Here is a 21,000-nt window from a genome sequence, read left to right on the forward strand (position 1 = left end):
GGCTAGTTTGGAGTGGAGTAGGGTAGACTGGGATAGAGTGGATTTGAGTAGGTTGATCGTGGTAGAATGGAGTGGAGTAGGGTTGGGTGATTAGAATGGAGTGAGGTAGATTGGGGTGGATAGGAGTGTGGCAGATTTGAGTGGGGTGGAATGAGTTAGAAAAGAGTGGGGCACAGTGGCGGGTTGGCGTACATTAGAGTAGAGTGGGCTGGGGTAGATTGGAGTAGAGAGGAGTTGATTGCAAGTGGAGTGGGGTAGAGTGGAGCGGGATAGATTGGGGTGAAGTGGGGTAGATTGGAGTGCCGTGAGTTAGATTGGGGTAGAGTGGAATTCCATGGATTGGAGTTTGATAGATTGGTATGAATCGGGGTAGATCGGAGTGGGGTGAAGTGGGTTAGATTAGAGTGGGGTATATTGGGTTGGAGTGGGATGGGGTAGTTTGGAGTGGAGTAGGTTACGGTGAAGTGGGGTATGTTGGATTGGAGTGAGGTAGATGAGGTGGAGTTGGGTGGATTGAAATGCAGTAGATTAAAATGGGTTAGATTATTATTAACGCATTTGTAAATCGCATCACTTATTCCGTGGAGATATCATGTAGCTAGGCAGGTGCCCAATCCATCCACTAAGAGAACTCCACAGAGTTAGAACCAATAAGGAGAGGCATTATCCTGGAAACGGCTAGGTTTTTGATTTCTTTCTGAACCTAGCATGATCATCAATGAGGTAAATGTTCAGAGGTGAAGAGTTCCACTGGACAGCAGCCAAGTAATAAAATTATCAGCCACGTATATTCTAATTTTCCTAATGAGTTTAGTTTTCGCAAGAGCTAGATTACGGGATCTCAAATCACTAGTGGACCTATAAAATTCCACTCTTGCCTGTAAGATCCCGGGCCCGTTATATGGCGGGCTTTATGAGCATAGCATAAAAGTTTGAAATTGGCTCTGTCCCATATTGGAAGCCAATGTAAAGAAGCCAGGCAAGCCGATGCACAACTAAATCTGTCCCATGTTACAGATTAGCTTGGCGGCAGCGTTTTGCATTACCTGGAATCTGGAAAACAGGTAGTCTGCCATGCTACAAAAAGGACATTACCGCAGTCCCTTCAACTTCTTACAAGAGCCTGGACTATGGTTTTGCGGCAAGCTATCGGAATCCAGGCGAATAGCCTTAAAAGCTTAAGCTTGCCAAAGCATTTGCCACAGGTGATCCTAACATGTTCTTGCATGGAAAGATGATGATCCTCAGGTTTTTGGCTGATTTTTTTAGAGTGGGCATATCCCCTAAAGAGGCTGGCCACCAGGAGACATCGCAAATCAAATGCTCCCTATCGAATAGCAGGATGTCTGTTTTTTCTGCATTTAGTTTTAGACAATGATTTGTCATTCATCCTGTTACTTTGATGATACACTCTCGTAATTTGCTTCTGGCCTCATCAAGTTTCTCCCCCAGTGATATAATCAACTGGTTCTCGTCTGCATAAGAGGGGACTTTGAAACTCCATTCCTTAAGAGGTTTTGCTGGCAGAGAAACTTAGATATATTAAAAAGGGTGGGGCTCAAAGAGGAGCCTTGGGGGACTTCTCAGATGGATGTGAAGGAGTCGGATCTGCAAGTCCCCAACTGGACTACGGGTGTTGTGTATATAAAAAAAAAGCTCAACCACCGATGTTCATGTGACTGTAGGCCAATTTTGAGGAGTTTATTAAGCTGTGGGAGACAGTATGGAACACTGCAGACAGGTCAAGAAGAGTCAGGGCCGTGGCCTTGCCCTGATCAAATACAGATCTCATAATGTCCAATACAGCTTACTGCATGGACTCAGTGCTGTTGTTGGCACAACATCCTAGTTGGGAAGGATCCAAAAGGTTGTTATTTTCTAGAACATCGATCAATTGGCTTTCACTATTTTTTCTAGAATCTTTGACTTGTAGAGTAGAAGTGATATAGGCCAATAGTTGGAGAGGATGGACACCTCCATGACATATTTTGGCAAAGGATAGCAGTACCACTTCCTTCCCGACATCTGAAAAGGTAGCCTCTATCAGGGATTGGTTAAACAATGAGTAAAATGGGGCCATAACATTGTGGCTAATCTGGAATAAAATGAGGGCAGTGGTAAAAAAGGGCAGCCAGATATGACCTCCGTCATCAACTGAAGTACCTGTGTTTCTGAAAATTGTACGAAGGCTCCCAGATGAAACTTGGAGCTTGGTGGAGAGAGCCTGAACATACTCATGTGGATATGGTTGGATCACCAAAAGATGAATACATTTTTTCAATTTTATCTGAAAAATAATTCTCTAATTCCTCACAGTTGGCTTCTGTATAAGGAATTAATTGGGAGAGGCAGGTGGGTTGGGTAACCTCCTTCGCAATTTTAAATAATTCTTTAGAGTGGCTACTATTCTCAAGTCTGTGAGTACAATAATCCTTTTTTGTTCTGAAAGCTTTTGTTCTTCATTTTTAAAGTGATCTGTTTGTTTCTGGAAAAACCTCCACATGTATTCGAGGTTTTTGCACTTTCTTTTTACTGCTCTCAGAGCCGCCGAGTACCATTTTTCTGAGGGAGAGTTCCTAGTGGATTTATTAACGATCAGTGAAGCAAATTTATTTGAGGACTTTAAGATTGCAGCATTGAAAGAATCAATTTGATCAGAAAGGGGCATAGTAGCATCATTTTTCAAAAAGATGAAATGATGAGCAAATGAACGCTCCACTATGCTCCTTCAAGATTTCTTGGGAATAGCGGTGGAAATCTGCCGAATTTATTTTATCACCTGGAAGCGTGACCAAAAAACGAATTGAGAAATGATCTGTCCATATAAGAGGAGCAATAGCTAAATTTTAGTAGAGTTTCTATCTTGTGGGATGGGGTGGGGAAGATAGGAGTGAGGTGGGGGAGATGAGTTTGGAGTGGATTGAGGTGGAGTGGGGTAGGGTGGAGTGGGATACATTCGAAAATTGAAGTGGGCAGACTTGGTTTGAGTGGGGTGGATTGGAGTGAAGTTAGGTGGACTAGGGTGAAGTGTTAATTGGAGTGGGGTGAGGTGGATTGGGCAGGAGTGAGATAGATTGGAGTGGAGTAGGTTAGATTGGAGTAGATTGGAGTGAGATATATTGTGGTAAATTGGAGTGGGATAGACGGGTAGTTTGGAGAGTAGTGATGTGAATTGGGGTAGATTGGAGTTGGGTAGATTAGGATGAAGTGGGGTAGAATGGGTGGATTGGAGTGTTGTAGATTGGAATGGAATGGGGTAGATTGGAGTGGAGTTTGGTAAATTAGATTGAAGTGGGGTAGATTGGAGTGGAGTGAGGTAGATTGGGGTGGAGTGGGGTAGTTTGGGTGGATGGTAGTGATGTAGATTGGAGTGGGGTAGATTAGAGTTGGGTGGGGAAGATTGGATAGGAGTAGAGTGGGGCAGATGGGGTAGAGTGGAGTGGGCTAGATTAGGGTTAGAGTGAGGAAGATTGGAATGGAGTGGGGTAGACTGGTAGATTGGAATTGGATAGATTATGATAGATTGAAGTGCAGTGAGATAGATCAGAATGTAGTTGGATAGATTGGTCTGTGTTGATTATAGAGTAGGATAGGTTAGGTTAGATTGGGGTAGATTAGAGTAGAGTGGGTTTAGGTAGAGGGGATTTGAGTAGAGGGGTAGATTGAGTGGAGTGTAGTAGAGTGGGGTAGATCAAGGAAGACGAGTAGAGGGGGCAGATAGAGGTAGATTGGAGTAAAGTGGGGTAGACTATATTGGAGTGGGGTATATTGGGGTAGATTTGTGTGAAGGGGTAGAGAGGAGTAAAGTGGGATAGATTGGGGTGGGTTGTGTTGGGGTAAACGTGAGTGGAATGGGGTAGATTTGAGTGTGGAGAGGGGTAGAATGGAGTAGACAGGGTGGAGTGTTTTCGGATCGAACGGATTGGGGTAGATTTTGAGTGAAGTTGAGTAGGATAGTGTGGAGGGGCATTGATTAGAGTGGTATGTCGTCCAGTGTCTTAGTGTGAATGGGCCTAGAACAGAGTGGCATGACATGGAGTGGCACATTGTAAAGTGGAGTGTCATGGCATAGTGTTGTGGAGTGGAGAATGCATGGTATAGTAGCACACTGCCACTACCAACAACATATTTCTTAACTGAAACACCATCACATTTGCACAGACATACAGTTTTACTGTGCATAAACCATAATGTGTGGAAATTTAATCAGCTAGTGTGTTGATGTGTTTTGACTGCACTCAAACATTTCTTTACACCACACTTCTTAATTAGAAAAAAATAAACTTAATTTGTATTTTGGTAATTCTGATATATTCTGAAATATCAGCAGAGTTAGTGTTTGTTGTGAGCTAGATAAAAGACTTTCGTTTCACTGCAAGAATGTCACATACATTTTCTCACTTTGAAGTCACAGAAAGAAAAGTAAACACCAAGCTCTCTCGCAAAACAGAACCTGACATTTCACCTGTCTTTAAATGCACAGCAAATGTGCCAAGATAAGAACAAGATTGAAAGGCCTATTTACAGAAAACCAGCACCCAGAAGGATACAGTAAACAAGCAATGCTCCAACAGACAGACAAACTCAAGCTGGACTGTCTAAAACAAATAAACCCAGCAAATGTGAGTTACAAAGGCAATGGGGTGAATGCATTCCTAGGGAAGCTTTCAGAATAACCACAAAAAGTTGTTAGCAAACCATGCTTCGACCTAAAAAGGCTGAAAACATTCCTCGCCAGCATAGAAACCCGGCTGGCAAGTTTTGCTTCTGACCAAGGCTGCATGTGTCCACCGAAACCCTTTACTGTGGGGTTTAACAAATTGCCTTTTGAGCAAGGGACCCCTGTTCTTGACTGGTACACAGCTTGTTTACAAATCGGAGCGAGCTGACCCTGTTTCCCACCCACTCTGCCCTCACTTTGGAACAGGCAGCTATCTTTACAAGGACATACGTACATATATATGTGTGTGTGTGTATATATATATATATATATAACCTGCTGGCTGTTGCCAGTAGGTAAGACGTAGTTTCCACAGGTAAAGCTTTTTTTGACTTGGCTATAACTTTGGTGCCGTTTCACGAATCATCACAGTTTTTTCTTTTTTAAATGTCAATGATTGTAGTTGTGTATGGAGAGTTTTGGGGTGACCCATCAAGTGGTGGCTGAGAAAAATGGAGGATCAGAAAAGTGCATTTCCCTAGTTAATACCCATAGAGATTTTCAAAACGACTACAGCCTGAAACTCTGGATGGAGTTACACCAAATTTGGCAGAATGGTAGCTCTTGATCAAGAAAGCACGCTTTTTTGTTATTTATTGTAAATCCATTCAGTAATTTTCAAGATATTAAAGGAAATCCAAATTTGTATATCTAGGGTCACAAAGCCATCGCGAATAATGTCACTCTTGTGCAGAGCTCTAATTGGTTGCCAACAGTTCAACCAGGAAGTGTTGGCAGCCATTTTGGGACTTTACTTCAGCAGAGTACCCCAAAAAACCTAACAAAATAAGGAAAAGGGTGGAGGGTTGGAAAACCGCACCCCTCACTCTGGTGCTGGGGTACCCGAGGGAACCCGCCAGGGCACAAAAGCATTTTAAGAAAAATTTGCACAAAATCGTGACAAAAAAAAAACAAGTGCTGTTTCCCACCCTTATAAGAAGATTTACCCCTTAGTGGACCAGGTCCCGCGGGCTTAATTATACGTTGAAAAGGACAGAGGGAGGCTCATGGGGGCCCCTTCCTAGTGCACTTTTTAGCCCCGGGCACCACCACCTCCCCGGAGGTTCAATTGGTAGAGGGGGGCTGCACAGACTGCCCTCCTGGAACTTAATATGCGCTAGGGACCACCACCTCCCCAGGGCTAAATAAAGGATGCTGAACCAAGCGGATCCCCCGCCCCAGGGCCAAATACATATTTAAAATTGGGAGGGTGCCTGAGCGGCCCACCTCTGGGCCCATATACGGCTCCAGGGACACCACCTTCCTGGTTCCAGCCTGTGCATACTAAAGAAGAGGGGCCCTTCTGGAGCCATTAATGGCCCTGGGAACTGTCACCCCCAGGGCCGACTCCTGCTGTTTCCAGAGGGACCCACACTTGGGAGTTAGCAGTATGTTTTTGCTGGGCTGGAGCTGTGACAAACATCAACGTCGTTCCCAGCTAGCAGGAGGTGTCAAGCGGCTCCCGCTTGGTCGGAGTGGAGTTTTCATCTGTTTCCCTGCCTCCTGTTATGCGGGGAGATGCATATTTAGCATCTCCCTGCATGCAGGAGCAATGCCAGCTCCCACAGGAGGCTTGGATTCTCCCCTGCCTTCCGCGGGAGCTACATTAGAAGCCCTGTAATTTTAAATTTGTCTATTGTCCAGCGCTCACTTCGCGCTTTTACTTAACTACTTACCCAGCCTTGCAGGGACTTTCCCTCGTCTCTTTGCTTTCCGCGCAGCTAAGGCAGACGCTGCAGCGGGACTAGGATTCCTCGCTCGTCGCCATCAGCGAGCCGCTCCCCCTGCCACGCCCACTCTCTCCTGGCCACGCCCACTTTGGGCTTACAAATCGAGGAGCTGACTACGAGCTCACCATCTTGGATTCTCCCCTGCCTTCCGCGGGAGCTACATTAGAAGCCCTGTAATTTTAAATTTGTCTATTGTCTAGCGCTCACCTCGCGCTTTATACTTAACAATTTACCCAGCCTTGCAGGGACGTTGCCACGCCCACTCTCTTCTGGCCACGCCCACTTCGGGCTTACAAAACGAGGAGCTGACTACGAGCTCACCATCTTGGATTCTCCCCTGCCTTCCGCGGGAGCTACATTAGAAGCCCTGTAATTTTAAATTTGTCTATTGTCCAGCGCTCACTTCGCGCTTTTACTTAACTACTTACCCAGCCTTGCAGGGACTTTCCCTCGTCTCTTTGCTTTCCGCGCAGCTAAGGCAGACGCTGCAGCGGGACTAGGATTCCTCGCTCATCGCCATCAGCGAGCCGCTCCCCCTGCCACGCCCACTCTCTCCTGGCCACGCCCTGAACGGTCCCATAAATTATGTGCATTCCCCGTACGCGCAGCGGACGGGCGCAGCGGGCGCGCCTAAGGCAAGCCCGTCTGCGCCCGTCCGCGACCGGCCGGGACCCGGGGCCACAGACCCTGCCCAACTCGTTTCTTACACTTCCGCACAATTATTTGCACTTATGGCTCCCATTCCCCTTCCTCCATCGTTGGCTTTACGCCTTGATTCACTTGGTGTCCTTGTGCCTCATCATCCTTGCTCACTCCCCCCTCCTCTCCCTCCCACTTTCACCCCTTCGGCATATCAGGCAACCCCCCCCTCCAAACCGTCATCCCCCGCAGCTTCCGCCCTTCTGCTTAACACTCGGTCGGCAGTCAAGCACCAAATTGAACTCTTCAACCTCTTATCCTCAGATTGCCCCGACTATCTTTTTCTTACGGAAACTTGGTTTTCCACAGACTCACTTCCTGATCTCCTGGCTATTCTTCCTGATACCCACTATGCTCTTCGCATGGACCGTCCGGCTGGAAAAGCCGGTGGCGGCGTGGCAATGATTATTCGATCCACGCTTAGATTCCAGCTCCTTGATCACCCTCCAATATCCAACGTGGATTTTCTGGTCGCCCGGTCCACTAATCTTATTGATCCCCTCACTTTCGTCCTTGTCTATCGGCACCCTCTGTCTATGCCTCAGTTTGTTCCCCTACTACAAGACATCTTGGCCACCTTGGCAGTAAACAACTCGTCAGTTGTCTTACTTGGGGACTTTAATTATTGGCCTGACGATCCCAGAGAAAGTCCAGCTTCCAAAGACTTCTCTGCGACTCTCCAGTCACTAAATTTTATCCCTCACATTTTCTCCCCCACTCACGTTAAGGGTCACACTTTGGACCAAATCTGGTCACTGCGTCGCCCCGTTTCTGTTCCCTCTGTCCTTCCATGTATTTGGTCGGATCACTTTCTGATCTCTTTTAGTATTCCTCTTCCCTCTTTAGCTAAAACCCCTCTTTCCAAGAATCTAACAGCCCGCTGTTGGAATCAGACGGATCTCCCTCTTCTCTCTTCTTCCTTGGCTTCCTCAATGCCTGACTGTGGACTGGGGGTTGCTGCGGACCGGAATAACAGGCGTGGAGGCCGAATATATTGGGCTATGGTAGCTGTTTTTATTGTTCGGTTTAACACTTGAAACAGGAGTAGGTACAGAGGTCTGGGGTGCAGCTGTAGTCGGCTCCCCGGAATATACCGGCTGCTGGATCGTCCGGAGGTCTTCACGTCTTCCGGGCGTTGGGATAACCTCGGAGGGAGATAGAGAAGCAGGGGTTAGTCCTTCCAGCATGGACTATTCAAGTACTGTTACCAACACCCGGGTCGTGCGGGAATAAAGAGGACCGTGAGGAGGGGAACGGGCAGGGGGTAGACGGGAAGGGTTCAAGGAGGTGTGGAAAGGGTATAAGAGAGGTGCTCTTGTGGTGGGTCGGGGTGTAGGGAATATGATACAAGTTCTAAGTGCAGTGTCTCTACGTTCTATTATATACAGTGCTTAAGGGTGCTCTATCAGTGCGTTCAATATCTATACAAATACAAGTAGTTACAGCTATATACAAAGGGGACACGGAGACGGTAACAAGGTACTCACGTGCCCCGCCGTAACTCTCCCGAGAGTTACGGCCGCTCTCCAGCCACCTCCAGAGGACTCCACCACTCCTCGGTCCAGACGTCCTCCAACTCTCCGTCTTCGATTCTCGCACTCCTTCCGCTCTCCGTCAATGGTTCGCTGCGCGCTGTCTCCTGCCACGAGTCGGCTATCGGGAACGCTCTCCTCTCTTCGTCGTCGGCTTTTGAAAGTCCAGGTCCTGGGAAGGGGGTGGGACTTCCGGTTTCCCGGTAGACTGCTTCCGGTTCGGGACTTCCGGTTCCCCGGTAGGCTGTTTCCGGTTCGGGACTTCCGGGTTCCAGGTGTTTGGGGTTCTCCGTCTCTGGGAGGGGCCGGTGTCTGGTCCTCTGGTCTCGTACCTGCACAGGGAAAAAAGAAAAAGGACTCCTGGTCGTCAGAGACGCAGGAGGGTTAGAGGTCGTGGTACCCCCACACGGGTGTCGCTCGGTTGAGGTAGGTGGTATCCCCCTTCCACATCCCCTTTCCCTAGCTGTCTTTCTTGTGGGGGAGGACGGCGGGGGATATCTAGACAGGTAATCTGCATTGCCCTGCTCGGCCCCCTTCCTATGCAAGGTCTGGAATCTGTAAGGCTGTAGGGATAGAAACCAGCGGAGCACTCTGGCGTTATGTCCCCTGTTACGTGCCATCCACTCTAGAGGAGCGTGATCCGTATACAGAACGAATTCCCGCCCCTCCAGATAGTAACGCAGGCTCTCTATGGCCCATTTAATGGCCAGTGCTTCCTTTTCGACTACCGCGTAGTTTATCTCACGAGGGAAGAGTTTCCTGCTCAGGTAGAGGATAGGCCTCTCTATGCCTGCCTGGTCTTTTTGGGAGAGGACTGCTCCCAGTCCCTGTTCTGAGGCGTCAGTTTGGAGAATAAAGGGTCGCGTGTAATCAGGACTGATGAGAACTGGCTCAGACAGCAGTGCTTGTTTAAGGGTCCGAAAAGCTGTCAGCATCAGAGGGGAGGGATGTCGTAACAAGGATTCTGTTCCCGTGTTCTTCTTTAGGAGATCTGTTAGGGGCACGGCTATCTGAGAAAAATTAGGGATGAACCTCCGATAATATCCTAAAAGCCCAAGGAAAGCCCGGAGATCCTTTTTGGTTTGTGGGAAGGGTATTGACTGGATGGCCTTTATTTTATTATCTTGGGGTCATATGACCCCCTTCCCAAGGAGGTAACCAAGGTACTTGACTGTTTGTGCAGCAAGAGTGGTCTTAGCGGGGTTAATAGTGAACCCGTGTTCCCCCAGAGAGGTGATCACCCGTGTCAGGTGGGACAGATGCTCTGGCCAGTCATCGCTGTATATGACTATATCGTCAAGGTATGCTCCTGCGTATCGGGCATGAGGCTGCAGGACAATGTTCATAGCCCGTTGAAAGGTTGCTGGGGCCCCGTGAAGCCCGAAAGGCATTACTCTGAACTGGAATAGTCCGTCAGGCGTGTAAAACGCCGTTTTCTTTTTGTCCTCACTCTTCAGGGGGATTTGCCAGTATCCCTTGCAGAGATCTAGCGTGCTGATGTATCGAGCCCGTCCAATGCGTTCTATCATCTCGTCTACTCTGGGCAGCGGGTACGTATCAAAACTCGAAACTTTATTGACTTCCCTAAAGTCAATACAAAACCTTGTGGAGCCATCGGGTTTGGGAACAAGAACGATGGGTGAGTTCCAGCAACTGATAGACGGCTCGATAACGCCCATTTTCATCATTTCTTGGGTTTCTTCTTGGATGATTTTACGGCGGGCTTCTGGGACGCGATAGGGGCGTTGTCTCACGACCTTTCCTGGTTCTGTACGGATCGCATGTTCTATGACCGTGGTGTGTCCCGGAGAAGTGGAAAACACCTTTTGTATGGGGGACAAGACAGTCCTGAGGTCATCCCGTTGATTCGGGGGTAGGTCTGGATCCACACAACTCTCGAAGAGTGGGCTCCCGGGGTCAATCGCGTTGGCTAGCACTGGTTGGGGGCCCTCCCATTTCTTAAGCAGATTGATGTGATAGATCTGTCTCTGGTTACGGGTATGATCTAATTCTATTTCGTATGTAACGGGTGTTACCTGTCTCGTCACCGGATATGGTCCCTGCCATTGTCCCAGCAGTTTGTGATCGGATGAGGGAAGGAGGAGTAGTACGAGGTCTCCGGGAGCGAAGGTTCTGGCTTTGGCTCCTCTGTCATATTGTCGTTTTTGTGTAGCCTGGGCTGTCAATAGGTTTTGCCTCACTATTTCCCTGATCTGGCCCAAGTGAGTCTTGAGGTTGGCAACATATTCGGGCAGGGGTCGGGTACGATCGGGCTCGGCTTCCCATGCCTCCCGTGCCATGTCCAGGAGGGTTCTAGGGGGCCTTCCGTAGAGTAGTTCATAGGGCGAATACCCTGTGCTGCTCTGGACCTTGCAACGGATGGCAAAGAGGGCCAATGGAAGCATTTCCTCCCAGCGACGACTTTCTAGACCCAACAGTTTCTTGAGAGTGGTTTTCAGGGTCGCGTTATAACGTTCCACGAGTCCGTCGGTCTGGGGGTGGTAGGCCGAGGTCCTGATTTGTCTAATGCCCAGTTGCGAACATACCTGACGCATGAGAGAAGAGACAAACGGGGTTCCCTGGTCCGTCAATATCTCTCGGGGAAAACCCACTCGGGTGAAGATGGTTACAAGGGCTCTTGCTATGTTTTGTGTGGTGGGATGTTTTAGTGGAACGGCCTCTGGAAACCGAGAGGCGTAGTCCACGAGAACGAGAGCATACCTACATCCGCTCTTTGAGGGCAACATGGGGCCTATCAGGTCCATCCCCACCCTAGTGAACGGGACATCTATGAGGGGGAGCGGCTGAAGGGGAACTCTTGGGGGCCGGTATCGACTGTTCTTTTGACACACCGGACACTCTTTGCAGTATTGGCTCACTTGTTTGTGTACGCCAGGCCAATAGAATTTTTCCAGTATCGTTTGTCCGGTTTTGTCGTCCCCGAAATGCCCTCCCAACAAATGACTATGTGCCAAAAAAAGTACTTTGTCGCGAAAGGGACCGGGAACGAGCAGCTGTGGTTCTTGTTGGGGTCCGCCCTTCCTGTACAACAGACCATTTCGTTTAAAGAAATAGGGACATACGTGCAAGGGATCCTCGTTTTCCTGGGCACGTCCCCAGGCGTCTTGTAACACCGGGTCCTCTTGTTGGGCTGCGCAAAATTCCCGGTCGGTTTCCCATGGATGCGGATCCACCTGAACAGGATAGGCAGAGGAGTATGTCCTTTTTTCTTTCTTCTTTTGCCGTCTGGTCTTTGGGACTTTGGTTGTAGGCTCTACGGGAGGCGGGTTTCTGGAAAAGGGAGCCTCGGACCACCATTTCTCTAAGGAATTCGTAGCATCATGCAACAGACGGGGTAGTCCATGGTAATCGCTACCCAGGATAACCTGTTCCGGCAGGTTGGGTACTAGGCCCACGTTAAGAGGACTTCTTTCTCCGGAGGGCTGTTGTACCTGTACCCGGGTGGTGGGATATCTTCTGGTGTCACCGTGTACGCATTGGATGTCAACGGTGCCAGTCATAGGCCCCATTGGACTGGCCATTTCTTGAGGCCGTAACACGCTTTGCCGACAACCGGAGTCGGCTAAAGCCATCATGGGGTAGCCATCAATTCTCACCGGACACCGGAAGGGAGGAGGACTGGCATCCGTGGTGAGACACACATAGTTCCGAGCCAGTCCGACCTCCATCGGTTCCTCCTTCTGTGGACAGAACCGTGCTATGTGGCCATATCCCCCACAGTGGTAACATTGAGGGCCGGGATGACTTGGTCTTGGGATCACCGGAAAGGGAACAAAAGGGATAGGTTCTGGTTTTCGAGGTACCAATGGCCTCGGTGGTCGGGGATGACTTCCATGGATCGTTCGTGCTGGATATTCGTCCTTCTTCTGGGAGTCTTGTGCACGGCTGAAGGCACTTGCAATCTCGACCGCAGTGTCTAGTGTGAGTCTTGAGTGCTGACGGACCCACTTCTGTGTAGCCGGGTGAAGGGAGGCCAGGAATTGCTCCAGGTATATCTTAGCCATTATTTCCTCCTTGGTAGACGTGGCAGGCTTCAGCCAGCGATTGGTTAGGTCTTGGATGCGGAACGACAGGGCTCGGGGTGTTTCCTGTGGTCCCTCACGCACCTGTCGCAATCGTGCCCTGTAGGTCTCATCGTCGATCCCAAGCCGTTCAAGGATGCATGTCTTTATATCCTGGTACGGGGTCAGCCCTTGGATGTTGGCCTGTTGGAACGCCGCCTGGAGTTCCCCCGTCAGCAGAGGCCCAAGATAGTGGCTCCAGCGATCAACTGGCCAAGCAGCCGCCTGAGCCAAACGCTCAAAGTTCGTAAAAAAGAAGTCCGGGTCCTCTCCTGATACGTATTTCTGTAATACCACTGAGGGTAATGTAGTCGCGGGTTTTGATTGTCCCATGACTTCGACTAGTTTCCCAAGGGCTCGGTCTTGAGCGGTGCCCTGGTCCTTCAGGACGTCGTGCAGCTGGCCACGGTCGTCTTCGGCCGTCTTGAGAAACCGCTCCATCATCTTCCCAAGAAGGTCCTGACTTTCTGCGAGTTGCTTCACGGCTGCCTCCATGCTTCCGGATCCCACTTCTGACACCAGGTGTGGACTGGGGGTTGCTGCGGACCGGAATAACAGGCGTGGAGGCCGAATATATTGGGCTATGGTAGCTGTTTTTATTGTTCGGTTTAACACTTGAAACAGGAGTAGGTACAGAGGTCTGAGGTGCAGCTGTAGTCGGCTCCCCGGAATATACCGGCTGCTGGATCGTCCGGAGGTCTTCACGTCTTCCGGGCGTTGGGATAACCTCGGAGGGAGATAGAGAAGCAGGGGTTAGTCCTTCCAGCATGGACTATTCAAGTACTGTTACCAACACCCGGGTCGTGCGGGAATAAAGAGGACCGTGAGGAGGGGAACGGGCAGGGGGTAGACGGGAAGGGTTCAAGGAGGTGTGGAAAGGGTATAAGAGAGGTGCTCTTGTGGTGGGTCGGGGTGTAGGGAATATGATACAAGTTCTAAGTGCAGTGTCTCTACGTTCTATTATATACAGTGCTTAAGGGTGCTCTATCAGTGCGTTCAATATCTATACAAATACAAGTAGTTACAGCTATATACAAAGGGGACACGGAGACGGTAACAAGGTACTCACGTGCCCCGCCGTAACTCTCCCGAGAGTTACGGCCGCTCTCCAGCCACCTCCAGAGGACTCCACCACTCCTCGGTCCAGACGTCCTCCAACTCTCCGTCTTCGATCCTCGCACTCCTTCCGCTCTCCGTCAATGGTTCGCTGCGCGCTGTCTCCTGCCACGAGTCGGCTATCGGGAACGCTCTCCTCTCTTCGTCGTCGGCTTTTGAAGTCCAGGTCCTGGGAAGGGGGTGGGACTTCCGGTTTCCCGGTAGACTGCTTCCGGTTCGGGACTTCCGGTTCCCCGGTAGGCTGTTTCCGGTTCGGGACTTCCGGGTTCCAGGTGTTTGGGGTTCTCCGTCTCTGGGAGGGGCCGGTGTCTGGTCCTCTGGTCTCGTACCTGCACAGGGAAAAAAGAAAAAGGACTCCTGGTCGTCAGAGACGCAGGAGGGTTAGAGGTCGTGGTACCCCCACACGGGTGTCGCTCGGTTGAGGTAGGTGGTATCCCCCTTCCACACTGACATGACGGATCTCCCTCTTGAAGCTCAAGCCGACACTGTTCGTGCCTGGCTCTCTTCCTCCTGTGACCTCGCCGCCCCTCTTAAGAAAGTTAAATCAGTCCGGCCCCATGAGGCCCACAGATGGTTCACTAGTGAACTTAAAGAGCTCAAACTCAACCTTAGGCGTTCGGAGCGTCACTGGAGGCGCAACTACTGTCCCCTACTCCGTACTAAGTACAAACTATTGCTCAACAGCTATAAAAAAGCAATTGTATCGGCTAAAACAGATTACTTTTCTGAAAAAGTTGCCCGTTCCGTAAATAAACCTCGAGAGATCTTTTCACTTGTCAAGCAGCTTGCCACATCCGATCGCACTAACATTAGTTTTGCCCCATCTCAATCTTTTTGTCTTTTACTCAATAATTTTTTTATTGATAAGATCGCCACTATCAAAGCCAACATTCCCGCAGTTTCCCTAACCCAGGCTATCTCCCCTCTCCCACCGCCGCCTTTTTTGCTGGATCACTTCCCCCCTATCTCTACCGCACAATTTTTCCTTTTGCTTGCTAAGGTCAAGTCCGGCTCTCCAGCTGACTGCGCTCCGGCCCGGATTCTTCAAACCCTCTTCACTCACTGCCCTGGTCCCCCTCTCACATTGCTCAACTCATCTCTGGCTCTCGGCTCTGTTCCTTCCTCTTTTAAAACCGCAACAGTTTTCCCTATTATAAAAAAACCTGGTTTGGACCCCTCTTCCCCCTCAAACTTTAGGCCCATTTCCCTTCTTCCCTACCTGGGGAAGATCGTGGAAAGCTATGTCACATCCTGCCTGTCTTCACACATTGAGGAGCATGGCCTCTTAGCTTCCCACCAGGCGGGCTTTCGCCCGGGCCACTCCACTGAGACTGTTGTCACCGCTGTCTTGGATGAGCTTAAGGGAAAGGCAGACTCCAATCTTCCCCAAGCGTTGGTGCTCCTCGATTTGTCGGCTGCGTTTGACACGGTCGACCATGCCATTCTTCTCGACCGTGTCAGCGCAGCCGGCATCAGGGGAGTGGCACTCTCTTGGCTGACGTCCTTTCTCCAGGGCAGGTCCCAGGCAGTCCAGCTCGCTGGATTCTGCGCTCCCCCCCGCCCTCTTGTGTGCGGGGTTCCCCAAGGTTCCTCCCTTTCCCCTCTTCTCTTTAATCTGTATATCTACCCTCTTATTTTTTCCCTCCGTGAGCTGGGGGTCTCCGTGTACAATTACGCTGACGACCTCCAGCTCATCTTTGATCTCTCTACTCCTGATTCTTCTCTTTTTTTTAGTTCCACTTTAGTCTTTATTTCAGACTGGATGATCACGAACCACCTTAAGTTGAATCCAGACAAGACGGAGCTTGTCCTCACCAGGTGGTCCCTCTAATCCCTGGTCCCCTACCCATTGGCCCCTCTCTCTTGGAACCCCCCCTCCCAGTTCCCTCCGTCCGTACTCTAGGCATTAAGGTCAGCAATTACCTTTCTATGCATACTCAAGTCAGCTCCGTAATTTCATCCTGTTTTCTATCCCTCCGCCTTATCCGTAAAATCTCCCGGTTCTTTTCCACCAATGCCCTCAAATCCAAACCTGCTCAGGTTTCGGAAACATCTTAAAACTTATCTATTTCCAGAATAATTCCAGATCTGTTCTGCTCCACACAGGTAGCTTGTTCTGATTCTCTATAAGCGCTGGGATGCCTCTGGGTAACCGTGCGCGGTACAAAATTCGTTAATAATAAATCCATCATCATGGCCCTCATCACCTCCCGTCTCGATTACGGGAACGGCCTCTACGTTGGCATCCCTGCTTTTGAGATGCGCCAGTTACAGGCCATCCAAAATCAGGCCGCCCGGCTCATCTTTCACCTCCCCAAATTCTCTCACATCACGCCTGTCCTCAAGTCCCTTCACTGGCTTCCGGTTCACTTTCGTTGCTTTTTCAAATTAGCCTGCTTCGCCTTCCTGGCCTACACCCATTCTGCCCCTCTCTTTATTGTTTCTCTGATCACTCCTTACATCCCGGCTCGCACTCTTCGCTCGTCATCTTTACTCCTTCTTCAAGTTCCCCGCTACCGTAAAGCCCGAATTGGTGGCACCCGCTTTTCGGTTTTGGCCCCTCAGTTCTGGAACAGTCTTCCACTGTCCATCCGTTCTATTCCCACTTACTCCTCCTTCCGCAAAGCTTTAAAAACTCTTCTTTTTCTCCAGGCCTTCCCTGGCTAGTCCCCTTGGCTGCTGTGTAGAATCCGATTTCCCCCCCCCCAGCGCCAGGAAGCCGCTTGGCCACAGTGCGCTTTAGCAAGTTTCTTTTTCATTTCATTTCATTTCATGGAGAGCGAGGGCATTAAGGTTTCCCCCGCGGTACCCATCAAAGTGGGGCCAGGGCACCCAGGCAGACATGGCCGGGGAGATGGGATCCCTCTACCCCTTTGTAGTAAAAGGAAAACAGAGGGCAGAAAAATTAGCAGAAGCGGGCAAAACAGAGGGTAGAAAAACCAGCACAAAAGGCACATTGTCAGAAAAAATAGCAGAAAAGTAAAAATGTCAGACAAATAGCAGAAAAGTCAAAACAGGGCAGAAAAATGACCAGGAAAAGGCAAAACAACACAAAAAGAAGCAGCAAAGGTAAAATAGAGGGCAGAAAAGGCAGTGCAGAAGAGTGCAGAACAATGAGAAGTGAAGGTAAAACAGACTGCAGAAAAATTAGCAGAAAAGGCTAAACAAATGGTAGAAAAATGGCCAGAAGAGTCAAAACAAAGAAGCAAAATGAGCAGTAAAGGCAGGACAGAGGGCAGAAAAACGACCAGAGAAGGCACAAACAGAGGGCAGAAGGAAGACCGGCAGCAGAGGATAGCGGGCAAGCTGGACAGGAGATTGTCGCAGGGTGAGTTCGCACAAGGACTTGCTAGTTTTTCAGAAATTAAACCTCAACGGGAAACACATATATAAACATAGCAGGAGCCTCAACTGAAGCTCCACTTCTGTAAAGGACAAGTGATCCTAACCTACTGGGCTAGACAAAGACAAAGCAAGGGTGTTTTCTCAGCTTCTACATTGAAAAATGATCGGAAATGTTTCTTGTAGGAGAATGCATCGTTGATGTAGTGTAGCGCAATTTTTAGTGACTGTGACAAGTGGGGTCTTTCTTTTCCTTACCTGGTGAAAGCAGAGTCCATGATTCTCCCTTTAAATGACTATGAGTATACACATTTTGAAAATCATCTGAAGCTCAGCCCATTTGGCCACGCCTCGGCCACCTTAGTAGTATGCAATAGTCTTCCCGCCTTTTACCAGAATGATGGGCAGCTTACCAAAAGGCTCCCTATCACTTTTCCCGCTGATTTTTGTGACACTATCTTGATGCTGAGGAATATCAGGATATCACCACCAAACAAAGAAGCACTTACTTCAAATTGTTAAAAAGGAAAGACCTTTGTTTGGTGGAGATTTACCTGTTTTTCTCTTGGTGTCTTCTCCATAGGAAGATTCATGTTATCATAAATTTCTGGATAAAGGCGCACAAGGAACGATGTCAACAAAAAAGGGGACAAGAAGGACTAGATAAAGATCCAACGTACGTGCCCTAAGATAAGCCAAGAGACAGAAGGGTACGAAGTTCCTAGGTGGGATATGTGCCACCTTGTGAATACTCTAGGCCTTGAGGAGGTGGGGAATTCCTCCTGTCGGAACTAGACCCTCACACACCCAGCAGGCTAGGTGTCATGCTTATCATATGGGTCTGCTCCTCATTGGGCCTGCGTTGAGGTGCTTGACGGGCATCCATAAAGGGGCTCTTTCTCGGAGATCTTTTGTTCCTCGCCGTATAGGTGCCGTAGGTGTGAGGGGCCTAGGTAAGTGTAGATATGATATGTGAATGTAAAACAGGTAAAGACCTCTATAATGGCTTTTATTCTTTATGGGTCCCAACCTGGTTAAAAGGAATAGTGGGGGGGCGAATATTTTATTATAATGTGACAAAAATCTCGCTCAACCCCCAGATGGTCAACATGTTTCTCACCTCAAAGAGTCACAGGGTGATCAGTGGGGACTCATCAGGACCGAGTGAATAATCAAAAACTATCGACAGTGGGTGGCAAGGTGCAACGCTACCTACCACTTCTATCTACCCATGAGTTAATCAACCCGGATCAAAGGCAGCCAACCTAGAGTATAAAGTTAAAATGAACAACAAGTTGAAGGGAATGATCCCAGCTCAGTTCAATAAATATGTATGAATCCACAATTGGGTCGAACATATTAAAAACACACAGTGCTCTCATTCAAACCTGACAAGATCTGTGCGTATTTATATTCCTTGAGTATACATGCATACATTGTAGCTATAGGAAGCGTAGTGGTGAGTGGAAATGAGCTCACCTTTCCAAGGTTTAAGGTACTGCCTCATCAGATGGCAGCGAAGTAAGCAGAAACTCAAAGTAGTGTCTATGGGTGAAAATGAAACACAAAATACCAGAACAAAGTAAGCGGACATATGTACATTGTTTCGCTGCTTGTTTAATGGCCCTGAGACATCAGGTAGTCAGGGAAAAAAGGTAGGGGTCAGGGAGTAATCAGCCTGAATTAATGAACCCAAGCCAGTGACACCATCCAATAAACAAATGCTCAAACATGGCCGGTATGACTGGTGGAAGCGCTGTGTGCAGTGCTCTGGCCTCAGAGGCTCGCAGTAGCTCACTGTAGTGCCCCGAGGCTCACCGAGCAACTCCTGTGGTGCGCACAGCGCCAACGCCCACAGTGACCCGGCCGCGTAATGTGCTATTTCTGTAAAGAAAAATGCGTCTGCTCAGAACTCAATGGTTAAAGACTGTCCGCCCCTACTCCCAGTACCTCTTACCTCTAATGGTCTCTGGTGCCAGGAACAACTTCCAACAAGAAGCACAAACTTACCCGCTCCCGTTCAGAGCCTTGTGATGGACCTACCCGCTCCGCTGCAGCCAGCAATGTATCATGCCACAGCCGGTACCTGTTTAAATACCAGCAGCAGGAGGCGCGGAGTAGGTAAAGTGGCCACAGATGGTAACTAACTACATCACGTGGAAGTGTAAGGGTGATGTCATCATAAATGGAACCATGGCAGCAATCTTGGAGTGTGTTTATAGTTACTCGTGGTCACACCAAAGGTGAAGTAGCCATATCTAGTGACAGATTACATGCAGTGAAAATAGGTGTCACTGTCAATTTGGCCAAGACGGTTATACTGCAGTGTATACATCTGCGTACCATAGCATCTGTGTACCATAGCGGCAAGGTGGATGTGATAGTGCGTGTGGTACCATTCTGGGCGGAACCATGTCAACCATCCTGGGGTATAATAATGATAGACGCGGTTTAGCTGGCAAGGGCAATGGGTATGGGCTCGAATATAATTCAAGCAGCAATAAAAATTATTACTTTGGATACATTATGGAAAAGACAGTTGATGCTGTGCGGGTCAGCTCATTATGATGGATAATGCGGTAATAGGGGAACCTCCAGGGGACTATAGAGGCCAAGTTGTAGTGTATATAAACCTTCCAGAGCCCGCTTTAAGTTTAGTAGCATCTATTATTTGATGGTGCTCCATGGAATATCATCATTTAGGCCACCATTGGCCGAGTCAAGGCGAAACACCCACTTTTGTTCAATCCTGAACAGGGCTGTGGATGTGGGGGAACAATCACATTGCCAAAACGCACACAAGGTCACTGATGACATTTTCTTGGGCTCCATTATGCAGCTGTATTGTTGAATACACACTGGACATTTACCCAAAGAGGTAGCACTTAGTAATTAACCAGTGAAAAGTACGGCATTTTGGTAGATATTTTGTGCAAAACTGTGGACTCTTTGGATAAAGAGGCAGATGTGGTTCCATTGTGGCCCAGTCACCAAACCAGCTACTGACACTTAAACACCAACTCAGCACTCACACACCCACTGACACTGATACACCCACTCACAGACCCACTCAGACACTCATATGCACTTATAGACCCACTCAGACACTTATCCACCCATTCACAGAACCACTCAGACACTCTCATATGCACTCATAGACCCACTCAGACACTTATGCACCCACTCACTGACGCACTCACACCCACTCACAAACCCAGTCAGGCACTCCAAGACCCATTCAGATACTCAGGCACCCACTTACAGACCCACTCAGACATTTATACCCACTCAGACATTCATGCGCTCACAGAAGAACTTCTACTCTCACACACCCATTCACAAACCTACTCCGAGATTCACACACTGACTAACAGACCCACTCAGAGACTCACACACCCATTCACAGACCCAGACACACATGCACTCACTCAGAGACTGACTCACACACTCATGGAGCCACTCCAAAACCCACTCAGACACTCACACCCACTCAGACACTCATGCACCTACTCAGACACTCACATGCTCACTTTCATACCCACTCAGACATGTACCCACTCATGCCCATTGAGACACTCACACACACACACTAAAACACTCATGCACTCACACACTCACTCACAAAGGTTACAGTTAGGAAATAAAGTTAACAAAATAACCTTATAAATTCACTAAAAAACAAAGGTTACAGGGACGTTATAGTTATGAAACAACATTAAAAAAACTTGGAAATTCACTAAAAATAACAAAGGTAACAGGGATGCTATAGTTAGCAAATA

The 21,000-nt window shown here is 48.8% G+C and overlaps 1 long non-coding RNA gene across 1 annotated transcript in view; it reads left to right on the top strand.

Annotated features, from left to right (window-relative positions):
* LOC144810969 (uncharacterized) overlaps positions 1–21,000 on the top strand; it is a 318,656-nt gene that overhangs the window by 287,230 nt on the left and 10,426 nt on the right. The window lies entirely within an intron of this gene.

This window comes from Lissotriton helveticus, chromosome 1_1, assembly GCF_964261635.1.
Source record: "Lissotriton helveticus chromosome 1_1, aLisHel1.1, whole genome shotgun sequence".
NCBI classification, from domain to species: Eukaryota; Metazoa; Chordata; class Amphibia; order Caudata; family Salamandridae; genus Lissotriton; species Lissotriton helveticus.